Below are 12,509 nucleotides of genomic sequence, written 5' to 3'. Positions count from 1 at the left end.
GACACGGGGAGAACATGCAAACTCCACACAGAAAGGCCCTCGCCGGCCACGGGGCTCGAACCCAGGACCTTCTTGCTGTGAGGCAACAGCGCTAACCACTACACCACCGTGCCGCCCTGACCTTGTTCTGACATCTTTTTAAAGTTTGTATTAAAGTTTTTAAAAATGATGATTATTGTGTTGCACTGTTTGAGTTGTTCTCAGTGGAAAAAATCTGATAAATATGAAATTATCTGGAGAAAAAAATAAGTTCTGTAGCCGTGCTCACGCTTCTACTTCCCGCCAAAATCAAACAGCCAATCAGAATCGCGAGGGGCGGGGACGGACGGACCCGGCCGGGGTCCCTGTGTGTCTATAAAAAATCAACTTGATGGGTTTCCAGATTTTCTTCAGTCTGGAGCTCCACTAGTAGGAACAACGAGCACTGCTCAGGTGTAAGTTATAACTTCAGGCTTCATGAAACTCTGCCATGTGTAAACTCAAATGCAGCAGCCGTTGCTACTCCAACTTACATTCAGCTGCTGCAACCAGCTGCAAGAGAATATCACTGAAACATCAAAAGTGAGAATAAAACCCCTTTAGAACTGTTTATGCAACACACAGTTCAGACGCTACAATAAACCTGATTTCAGACTGGACCTCAGACTGACACACTGATTGGTCCCGGTACACTTTATACACCACAGTAAATATTTAATACTATTTAGATTGAATAATTGACGGCGGCGGTGCTGGAGATGTGGGACTCGTTTTCATGCGCCTTTTGGTGGGACTGTGGCTGCTACACCACGGGAATTACATCCTGACCCCTACTTGGTGGACTTTTTACTTTTTATTTTTTTTATTTTTTATTATTATTATTTATTATTATTTTTATTTTTTTTATTTTTTTTCTTTGTGTATAATTGTAAAGCGTTCTTGGGTTTCTTGAAAGGCGCTATATAAATTTAACGTATTATTATTATTATTATTATTTTAAAAATGTACACTTTCTGTGCTTGATATGTTCTCCTTTAAATGCTCTGTGTGTGTGTGTGTGTGTGTGTGTGTGTGTGTGTGTGTGTGTGTGTGTGTGTGTCACTCAGTTGTCATTGCTGTCAGTAATTTAGCCGAAAGCTGTGAGAATGAAAAGGAGTTTCTGTAAATCTTCCCAGGACTCCACCTATAGAACCGGCTCGAACAGGCCTGGCATTAACACAGAAAGGTGTGTGTGTGCTACATTCTCAAAATGTCATTTCAATCTTATATATATATATATATATACAGTGGTGCTTGAAAGTTTGTGAACCCTTTAGAATTTTCTATATTTCTGCATAAATATGACCTAAAACATCATCAGATTTTCACACAAGTCCTAAAAGTAGATAAAGAGAACCCAGTTAAACAAATGAGACAAAAATATTATACTTGGTCATTTATTTATTGAGGAAAATGATCCAATATTACATATCTGTGAGTGGCAAAAGTATGTGACCCTTTGCTTTCAGTATCTGGTGTGACCCCCTTGTGCAGCAATAACTGCAACTAAACGTTTGCGGTAACTGTTGATCAGTCCTGCACACCGGCTTGGAGGAATTTTAGCCCGTTCCTCCGTACAGAACAGCTTCAACTCTGGGATGTTGGTGGGTTTCCTCACATGAACTGCTCACTTCAGGTCCTTCCACAACATTTCAATTGGATTAAGGTCAGGACTTTGACTTGGCCATTCCAAAACATTCACTTTATTCTTCTTTAACCATTCTTTGGTAGAATGACTTGTGTGCTTAGGGTCGTTGTTTTGCTGCATGACCCACCTTCTCTTGAGATTCAGTTCATGGACAGATGTCCTGACATTTTCCTTTAGAATTCGCTGGTATAATTCAGAAATCATTGTTCCATCAATGATGGCAAGCCGTCCTGGCCCAGATGCAGCAAAACAGGCCCAAACCATGATACTACCACCACCATGTTTCACAGTTGAGATAAGGTTCTTATGCTGGAATGCAGTCTTTTCCTTCTCCAAACATAACGCTTCTCATTTAAACCAAAAAGTTCTATTTTGGTCTCATCCGTCCACAAAACATTTTTCCAATAGCCTTCTGTCTTGTCCACGTGATCTTTAGCAAACTGCAGACGAGCAGCAATGTTCTTTTTGGAGAGCAGTGGCTTTCTCCTTGCAACCCTGCCATGCACACCATTGTTGTTCAGTGTTCTCCTGATGGTAGACTCATGAACATTAACATTAGCCAATGTGAGAGAGGCCTTCAGTTGCTTAGAAGTTACCCTGGGGTCCTTAATGACCTTGCTGACTATTACACGCCTTGCTCTTGGAGTGATCTTTGTTGGTCGACCACTCCTGGGGAGGGTAACAATGGTGTTGAATTTCCTCCATTTGTACACAATCTGTCTGACTGTGGATTGGTGGAGTCCAAACTCTTTAGAGATGGTTCTGTAACCTTTTCCAGCCTGATGAGCAACAGCAATGCCTTTTCTGAGGTCCTCAGAAATCTCCTTTGTTCGTGCCATGATACACTTCCACATACATGTGTTGTGAAGATCAGACTTTGATAGATCCCTGTTCTTTAAATAAAACAGGGTGCCCACTCACACCTGATTGTCATCCCATTGATTGAAAACACCTGAAATTTAAATTAACTGCTAATCCTAGAGGGTTACGTACTTCTGCCACTCACAAATATGTAATATCGGATCATTTTCCTCAATAAATAAATCACCAAGTAGAATATTTTTGTCTCATTTGTTTAACTGGGTTCTCTTTATCTACTTTTAGGACTTGTGTGAAAATCTGATGATGTTTTAGGTCATATTTATGCAGAAATATAGAAAATTCTAAAGGGTTCACAAACTTTCAAGCACCACTGTATATAAAGACAGAATATGCATTAATTAATCAATTAAATAAATAACTGCAATTTGCTCATAATTTCCTTTACATTATTTTGATGCACTGAAATTTGAAAAGCCTGGATTTTATTCTTCTCCACATTTGTTGTTGTCATAACATACGATTTTACCAAATGTTGATGCATTCTAGAGATAATTTAAAAAAAAAATATTTCTGCCAAACGTTGTTTTTCTTCCTCATTCATTTCAAGGCCTATTTTTTCATTAAAAATATTTGACAAACTGAAATACAAAAAAAAAATAAAAAACCTCCACAAATTTTCAAAAATTGAAAATGTTCACTGAAATGAAATATTTACCTTGCCTGCTACAGAGTAAGCGGGGAGCATCCACCCAGAAGCGAACATTTGCGAACATCAATCAAATGTTCATAGAATGTTTGTTTATTGTTCAGCAAGTTTGCGAATGTTCATGTAATGTTCATGATGTTTGTGTAAGGTTTGCATGGAAGCAAACATTTGCAAACATGTATGAAATGTTCAGAGAATGTTTGCATAATGTTCAGTGTGTTCACGAACATTCATATAATGTTCATGTTGTATGTGTACAGCTTGCCTCGAAATAAAAGTATATACTCCATGAAGCTATTATGATATTATTTTTTAATTCCTTTGAACAAAATTAAATTGCATAATTAAAAAATAAATATGATTGCTAGCTTATGTCACTTCTATGTGCAGAAAATTTTTGCTATGAAGCATAAAATTCGTGTGATGTGTGGCTTTGATCTCTTCAACCAAAAAATTGTATGGAAATTTCAAATAATAATTCGAGTATGTCGGCATAATTGACATGGTGTATTAACATATCTTATTATTTCATGGCATGTTTTCATTATAATTTGTTAATTGTTATGCTTGTGTTTAGAGAGTTATTAAAAGAAACTTCATAAAAGTTACATTTTATGATTTTACTATAGATATCAGAGTCAGCTTAATTGACACGGCGTATTATAAAACTTGAAAATAAATGCTTGTGTAGTTTATAATTATATCCTATGCTTACAAAATTAATGTACACCCCCGATTCCAAAAAAGTTGGGACAAAGTACAAATTGTAAATAAAAACGGAATGCAATGATGTGGAAGTTTCAAAATCCCATATTTTATTCAGAATAAAACATAGATGACATATCAAATGTTTAAACTGAGAAAATGTATCATTTAAAGAGAAAAATTAGGTGATTTTAAATTTCATGACAACAACACATCTTAAAAAAGTTGGGACAAGGCCATGTTTCCCACTGTGAGACATCCCCTTTTCTCTTTACAACAGTCTGTAAACGTCTGGGGACTGAGGAGACAAGTTGCTCAAGTTTAGGGAGAGGAATGTTAACCCATTCTTGTCTAATGTAGGATTCTAGTTGCTCAACTGTCTTAGGTCTTTTTTGTCGTATCTTCCGTTTTATGATGCGCCAAATGTTTTCTATGGGTGAAAGATCTGGACTGCAGGCTGGTCAGTTCAGTACCCGGACCCTTCTTCTACGCAGCCATGATGCTGTAATTGATGCAGTATGTGGTTTGGCATTGTCATGTTGGAAAATGCAAGGTCTTCCCTGAAAGAGATGTCGTCTGGATGGGAGCATATGTTGCTCTAGAACCTGGATATACCTTTCAGCATTGATGGTGTCTTTCCAGATGTGTAAGCTGCCCATGCCACACGCACTAATGCAACCCCATACCATCAGAGATGCAGGCTTCTGAACTGAGCGCTGATAACAACTCGGGTCGTCCTTCTCCTCTTTAGTCCGAATGACACGGCGTCCCTGATTTCCATAAAGAACTTCAAATTTTGATTTGTCTGACCACAGAACAGTTTTCCACTTTGCCACAGTCCATTTTAAATGAGCCTTGGCCCAGAGAAGACGTCTGCGCTTCTGGATCATGTTTAGATACGGCTTCTTCTTTGAACTATAGAGTTTTAGCTGGCAACGGCGGATGGCACGGTGAATTGTGTTCACAGATAATGTTCTCTGGAAATATTCCTGAGCCCATTTTGTGATTTCCAATACAGAAGCGTGCCTGTATGTGATGCAGTGCCGTCTAAGGGCCCGAAGATCACGGGCACCCAGTATGGTTTTCCGGCCTTGACCCTTACGCACAGAGATTCTTCCAGATTCTCTGAATCTTTTGATGATATTATGCACTGTAGATGATGATATGTTCAAACTCTTTGCAATTTTACACTGTCGAACTCCTTTCTGATATTGCTCCACTATTTGTCGGTGCAGAATTAGGGGGATTGGTGATCCTCTTCCCATCTTTACTTCTGAGAGCCGCTGCCACTCCAAGATGCTCTTTTTATACCCAGTCATGTTAATGACCTATTGCCAATTGACCTAATGAGTTGCAATTTGGTCCTCCAGCTGTTCCTTTTTTGTACCTTTAACTTTTCCAGCCTCTTATTGCCCCTGTCCCAACTTTTTTGAGATGTGTTGCTGTCATGAAATTTCAAATGAGCCAATATTTGGCATGAAATTTCAAAATGTCTCACTTTCGACATTTGATATGTTGTCTATGTTCTATTGTGAATACAATATCAGTTTTTGAGATTTTGTAAATTATTGCATTCCGTTTTTATTTACAATTTGTACTTTGTCCCAACTTTTTTGGAATCGGGGTTGTACAATATTTTTTAGAAAATTGAATTTTACTTCTGGAGAAACTTTTTCTCTGGAGATTAAACATTAATTTTAATTATTAATTTTGTATTTTTTTGTATGATGTAATTTTTCATCATATGTAATGTAATGTAATGTAATGTAATGAATGCTGAACTGAAGTCTGGAGGGCAGCTGAAATGGCGTCATCTGTGGTACGGGTTTGGCAGGAAGCAAACTGTAGGGGGTCTAATTCCTGTGGTAGTTGTGTTTTCTTGTGCCTCAATACCAAACTCTCAAAGCATTTTGTGATGATGGGTGTGAGTGCCACAGGCTGGTAGTCATTGAAACAGGACACAAATGACTTCTTTATCACCAGGACAGTTTTGTAGTTTTGAGGCATGCAGGTACCACAGCTGTGTTCAGGGATGTGTTGAAGATATCTGTGAAGATATGAGTGTGTGTGTGTGTGTGTGTGTGTGTGTGTGTGTGTGTGTGTGTGTGTGTGTGTGTGTTTTACAGGAAACACTTCTGTGTGAAATGAAATGAGCTAAAACTTTGTGGCTCTGAATGCTGTGAGGCCAGAGTGTGTGTGTGTGTGTGTGTGGGGGGGGGGGGGGGGGGGGGGTGAAGGCGGGTATTGTTGTGACACAGGGGTGTGTCAGTATGAGGGTTTTAGTGAAAGTGAAGCCCCTCACCAGGTCTGGACTAGAAAGTCTCGATTCTTTTCAAGTAGTGTTCACCGCTCCGGAATGTGCAGAACTCTCGGGTTGAGTTTCATCCAGAAGTGCTCTCTTTTTATTTATTAAACTAAAGCACACATAATACAGTAAAACAGATTCACTCTCTTCTCAGAGGACTTTCACAACTTCAGGCTCAGGTTACAGAAATCTATAAATGTTATAAATGTAGAGCTCTTTTCCAAAATGCTATAAATCCATTTTGATTCTTTTCAGAAAATGACATTTATTTACCCAGACCCAAAAATTTTGCAAATGTTTAATTTATCCTGTTATAATAGATAGTTGGTTCAGTCTGAACATTTTCAACAATAATTGACAAATTTAACAACATTATTGATAATACAGTGGGGCAAAAAAGTATTTAGTCAGTCACCAATTGTGCAAGTTCTCCCACTTAAAAAGATGAGAGAGGCCTGTAATTTTCATCATAGGTACACTTCAACTATGAGAGACAAAATGAGAAAAAAAAAATCCAGGAAATCACATTGTCTGATTTTTAAAGAATTTATTTGCAAATTATGGTGGAAAATAAGTATTTGGTCAATAACAAAAAAGTTCATCTCAATACTTTGTTATATACCCTTTGTTGGCAATGACAGAGGTCAAATGTTTTCTGTAAGTCTTCACAAGGTTTTCACACACTGTTGCTGGTATTTTGGCCCATTCCTCCATGCAGATCTCCTCTAGAGCAGTGATGTTTTGGGGCTGTCGCTGGGCAACACGGACTTTCAACTCCCTCCAAAGATTTTCTATGGGGTTGAGATCTGGAGACTGGCTAGGCCACTCCAGGACCTTGAAATGCTTCTTACGAAGCCACTCCTTCGTTGCCCGGGAGGTGTGTTTGGGATCATTGTCATGCTGAAAGACCCAGCCACGTTTCATCTTCAATGCCCTTGCTGATGGAAGGAGGTTTTCACTCAAAATCTCACGATACATGGCCCCATTCATTCTTTCCTTTACACGGATCAGTCGTCCTGGTCCCTTTGCAGAAAAACAGCCCCAAAGCATGATGTTTCCACCCCCATGCTTCACAGTAGGTATGGTGTTCTTTGGATGCAACTCGGCATTCTTTCTCCTCCAAACACGACAAGTTGAGTTTTTACCAAAAAGTTCTATTTTGGTTTCATCTGACCATATGACATTCTCCCAATCCTCTTCTGGATCATCCAAATGCTCTCTAGCAAACTTCAGACGGGCCTGGACATGTACTGGCTTAAGCAGGGGGACACGTCTGGCACTACAGGATTTGAGTCCCTGGCGGCGTAGTGTGTTACTGATGGTAGCCTTTGTTACTTTGGTCCCAGCTCTCTGCAGGTCATTCACTAGGTCCCCCCGTGTGGTTCTGGGATTTCTGCTCACCGTTCTTGTGATCATTTTGACCCCACGGGGTGAGATCTTGCGTGGAGCCCCAAATCGAGGGAGATTATCAGTGGTCTTGTATGTCTTCCATTTTCTAATAATTGCTCCCACAGTTGATTTCTTCACACCAAGCTGCTTACCTATTGCAGATTCAGTCTTCCCAGCCTGGTGCAGGTCTACAATTTTGTTTCTGGTGTCCTTTGACAGCTCTTTGGTCTTGGCCATAGTGGAGTTTGGAGTATGACTGTTTGAGGTTGTGGACAGGTGTCTTTTATACTGATAACATGTGTGATTTCCTGGATTCTTTCCCCCCATTCTGTCTCTCATAGTTGAAGTGTACCTATGATGAAAATTACAGGCCTCTCTCATCATTTTAAGTGCGAGAACTTGCACAATTGGTGGCTGACTAAATACTTTTTTGCCCCACTGTATTGGTTTTAAACAATTAATAATTTTGCAAGAAAGGCAATAATATTGCTTTAGTTGTTTCTTCATAAATTCAAGCTTTTTTGAGAAAAACTTGGTAAAATTTAACTTTGAAAAAATCTCAACCTTGACTTAAGAGTTTCTGATGGCTTGCGGCGGGGGGATATTGGTCACTTTAGTGGCAATCTTGTAAAGTTAATTTTTGTGATACATGCCTGTTTTGTCGTATTATCTGTAGAACGACTATTTTTTTTATAATATCAAAACTTTCGGGCAGATTAGCAGCATGCATTTGATTTGCATTATACAATATTTTTGATAAAATTGAATTTTACTTCTGGAGAAACTTTTTCTCTGGAGATTAAACATTAATTTTAATTATTAATTTTGTATTTTTTGTATGATGTAATTTTTCATCATATGAATTTTCTCAGGAAATTTATTGATTGTAATGTGTTTGTGTTAAAACTGTTCACAGTTTTGCTCTTAAAAATGACGCGCGTGTTCAGTTGCATTGTGTTGAATCTGACTAATGCCATACTGAGTCTTCAACTCTTTGCGATAAAAACTTACAGTATTTTTTCATATGAATTTTCTCAGGAAATTTATTGATTGTAATGTGTTTGTGTTAAAACTGTTCAGTTTTGATCTTAAATATGATGATGTATTAATTGTATGTAGATGTCTACATGAAAAGATTGGTGTAGAGTTTGTTTTGTTTCAAGCGGAGATTTTGTAATGTTTATGTTTATCCAGCGTATTGTTTGCAAGTCATTATTGGAATAAAACATTGAATTTTAAAACATTCATAAAGTTTGTTTTACTTCATTTTTAGTTCTCAATATTGGAGAGTAAGCCTCTAATACAATCATAAAAATTGTAGGCCCACTGCCTGTATGTAAATATCCAGATCCCCTGTGAATAGCAGCTCCCTGGTGTGGCTGGATGGACACCTGCTACAACTGTTCATAGAATGTTCTGCTTCAACTGTTCATATGATGTTTGTGAACATTTGTGAACATTTGTATAATGTTCATATAATGTTCACATATGGACATTACCTGTCCTCATTCTTTGTTCATGTAATGTTCGTGCAATATTTGTTTCATGTTCGCGAACAATTCTATGCGAACGTTCTAAAAACATTTAAAAAATGTTCAGTTTCTGGGTGGGCAGTATTGTTTTTGGTCGGGTTTCTTTGTTTTTTTGTTAGCAACATTACGGGAAAATGGCTGGATGAATCTTCATGAAACTTTCAGGATAGATGGGCATTGGTCTCAAATAGAACCTCCAACAATTTGAGGGTCATCCGGTCAAGGTCAAAGTCACTAAAAAGGTAAAAAAAAATTTTCTTCATGATATCTTCCTTCATTATATTTACTTCAAACCAATTCCAAAATGTTCATCTTTCAATTCTGCTTCCATTGATATGCTACATGATGGCTCGCTCTCATAGTTTTCTTTCAATCTTTCATTTGTTTGTGTGTCTGCCTGTTAACAATCTAGCGTCTAGACAAGGGGTCACCAAACTTTTTTCTCTGGAGGCCACATTGTCATTCCTGACTGTGATGGGGGGCCGGGGTCGGGTCAGCTATATAACATAGAATTGTATGACCCAGACAAATATGACCACCAGCAGGCCTCATTGTGTAGTAGAGATTACTAGCCTGGCACAGCCATCCACACTACTATATCCACACTACTATATCCACACTACTATACCCACACTACTGTATCCCCACTACTATATCCCCCACTACTATATCCCCACTACTATACCCACACTACTATATCCCCACTACTATATCCCCACTACTATATCAACACTACTATATCAACACTACTATATCCCCGCTACTATATCCCCACTACTATATCCCCGCTACTATATCCCCACTACTATATCCACACTACTATATCAACACTACTATATTCCCCACGACTATATCCACACTACTATATCCCCACTACTATATCCCCACTACTATATCAACACTACTATATCCCCGCTACTATATCCCCACTACTATATCCCCGCTACTATATCCCCGCTACTATATCCCCACTACTATATCCACACTACTATATCAACACTACTATATTCCCCACGACTATATCCACACTACTATATCCCCACTACTATATCCACACTACTATATCCCCACTACTATATCAACACTACTATATCCCCGCTACTATATCAACACTACTATATCCCCGCTACTATATCCCCGCTACTATATCCCCACTACTATATCCCCACTACTATATCCCCGCTACTATATCCCCGCTACTATATCCCCCACTACTATATCCCCACTACTATATCAACACTACTATATCCCCGCTACTATATCCCCGCTACTATATCCCCGCTACTATATCCCCCACTACTATATCCCCCACTACTATATCCCCGCTACTATATCAACACTACTATATCCCCACTACTATATCAACACTACTATAACCCCACTACTATATCCCCGCTACTATATCCCCCACTACTATATCCCCGCTACTATATCAACACTACTATATCCCCACTACTATATCAACACTACTATATCCCCACTACTATATCCCCGCTACTATATCCCCCACTACTATATCCCCACTACTATATCAACACTACTATATCCCCACTACTATATCAACACTACTATAACCCCACTACTATATCCCCACTACTATATCCCCACTACTATATCCCCACTACTATATCCACAGTACTATATCCACACTACTATATCCCCACTACTATATCCACACTACTATATCAACACTACTATATCCCCGCTACTATATCCCCACTACTATATCAACACTACTATATCAACACTACTATATCAACACTACTATATCAACACTACTATATCCCCGCTACTATATCCCCACTACTATATCCCCGCTACTATATCCCCGCTACTATATCCACACTACTATATCAACACTACTATATTCCCCACGACTATATCCACACTACTATATCCCCACTACTATATCCCCACTACTATATCAACACTACTATATCCCCGCTACTATATCCCCACTACTATATCAACACTGCTATATCCCCGCTACTATATCCCCGCTACTATATCCCCACTACTATATCCCCACTACTATATCCCCGCTACTATATCCCCGCTACTATATCCCCGCTACTATATCAACACTACTATATCCCCACTACTATATCCCCGCTACTATATCCCCGCTACTATATCCCCGCTACTATATCAACACTACTATATCCCCACTACTATATCCCCGCTACTATATCCCCACTACTATATCCCCGCTACTATATCCCCGCTACTATATCCCCGCTACTATATCAACACTACTATAACCCCACTACTATATCCCCGCTACTATATCCCCCACTACTATATCCCCACTACTATATCAACACTACTATATCCCCGCTACTATATCCCCGCTACTATATCCCCGCTACTATATCAACACTACTATATCCCCGCTACTATATCCCCGCTACTATATCCCCCACTACTATATCCCCGCTACTATATCAACACTACTATAACCCCACTACTATATCCCCGCTACTATATCCCCCACTACTATATCCCCGCTACTATATCAACACTACTATATCCCCACTACTATATCAACACTACTATATCCCCACTACTATATCCCCGCTACTATATCCCCCACTACTATATCCCCGCTACTATATCAACACTACTATATCCCCACTACTATATCAACACTACCATAACCCCACTACTATATCCCCACTACTATATCAACACTACTATATCCCCACTACTATATCAACACTACTATAACCCCACTACTATATCCCCACTACTATATCCCCACTACTATATCCACAGTACTATATCCACACTACTATATCCCCACTACTATATCCCCACTACTATATCCACACTACTATATCCCCACTACTATATCCACACTACTATATCCCCACTACTATATCCCCACTACTATATCCACACTACTATATCCCCACTACTATATCCCCCACTACTATATCCCCACTACTATATCCCCCACTACTATATCCACACTACTATACCCCCACTACTATATCCCCCACTACTATATCCACACTACTATATCCCCACTACTATATCCACACTACTATATCCCCACTACTATATCCCCCACTACTATATCCCCACTACTATATCCCCCACTACTATATCCCCACTACTATATCCCCCACTACTATATCCACACTACTATATCCCCACTACTATATCCCCACTACTATATCAACACTACTATATCCCCACTACTATGTCCCCCACTACTATATCCACACTACTATATCCCCACTACTATATCCCCACTACTATATCAACACTACTATATCCCCACTACTATATCCCCCACTACTATATCCCCACTACTATATCCCCGCTACTATATCCCCGCTACTATATCAACACTACTATATCCCCACTACTATATCCCCA

The sequence above is a fragment of the Neoarius graeffei genome, chromosome 16 (assembly GCF_027579695.1).
Source record: "Neoarius graeffei isolate fNeoGra1 chromosome 16, fNeoGra1.pri, whole genome shotgun sequence".
Taxonomy (NCBI): Eukaryota; Metazoa; Chordata; class Actinopteri; order Siluriformes; family Ariidae; genus Neoarius; species Neoarius graeffei.
Note: the sequence above shows the minus strand (reverse complement) of the source record.